Source organism: Athene cunicularia (genome assembly GCF_003259725.1).
Source record: "Athene cunicularia isolate RWA chromosome 1 unlocalized genomic scaffold, athCun1 chr1_part1, whole genome shotgun sequence".
NCBI classification, from domain to species: Eukaryota; Metazoa; Chordata; class Aves; order Strigiformes; family Strigidae; genus Athene; species Athene cunicularia.
The window spans coordinates 66049030-66050173 of NW_020799091.1; positions in this window are offsets into that span (position 1 = coordinate 66049030).

Below are 1144 nucleotides of genomic sequence, written 5' to 3' on the forward strand. Positions count from 1 at the left end.
AAAATCAAGTAACATGGAGGAGTATCCCACTTTTCACTGGGATATAAACTTTGAAGGATTTTTTAGTAGGAAAGCTGACACAAACACCAGTACTCTTCACTTTTCTTAGGGCCTCAACACCCACTTTCCCTCCTGCAGTGGTAATTCCTGGAATTTATTTCTGAATAAACAGACTGCACAACAAAAAAAGGGTTAAGTTTCAGTCTACAAATTAGCTATGCCTATTAAAATGAAAATAAACATCCTAATTCTCCAGAGAAACCATCAGATACTTGCTTCATGATCCCAGGAGCCTGTTCTCTCTGCCTGTCTGCTGGTGCCCTTACCCACGATACTTTATGGCTGTATTATCATCATCATCTATGGACTTAGTATTCCAAACATACCAGCTGCCCACAACTGAAGGGCTTCTTTGCATTACAAATTATAATTGCACTGAATGCACTACTGGTTCTGTGACATATAAAGGAACAAAAAAAAAAAATCATCAAGCTTACTTTAACTTGACAGAGTTGAACCCAGGTGAAAAGCTAAGTCAGTAACCCACAGAACCCACTAATTAATTACCATATAGATGTATGTATCCAATCTAGTGAAGATCAAAATTGGGAAAAAAAAAAAAAAAAAAAAAGTAACCCATTATTCACCACCACAGTTTCAATTACAGCTGAGAGAATAATTACAGTTAACATATTCTCTGTGGCCTGGCTCACACCCAAAGAGGTGCTTCTCAGGGAGAAGCTCTGAAGTAAAATTTGTCTTGAAAACTGGAGCAAGACACCTCTTTTGAAATCTTCCCTAAAAAATCAAAACAAAAAACCCCACCAACAACAAAGTAGTCCCCAAAAATCACAGTTCTCCCCTTTTGAAGGTGACTACTATTTTCTAGAGTAGGACTCTGAGGTTAACAATTTTATCCGTCCGTTCTTCCATTAAGCTGGACCAAGTCAGCATTAATTTCTAACCTGTGTAATACTTAACACATTAGTGCCATATGTCAAGCTAAATTCCAAACTAAATTCAGTTAAGAAAATAGAAATGAACATTTCTTACCTGTTACTTTCCTCATAACTGTGGACTCCCACTGCTGAATATAATCTGTCAAGAGCCGCCTTCTTTTTTTTTTTTTTTTTTTTTTTTAAAA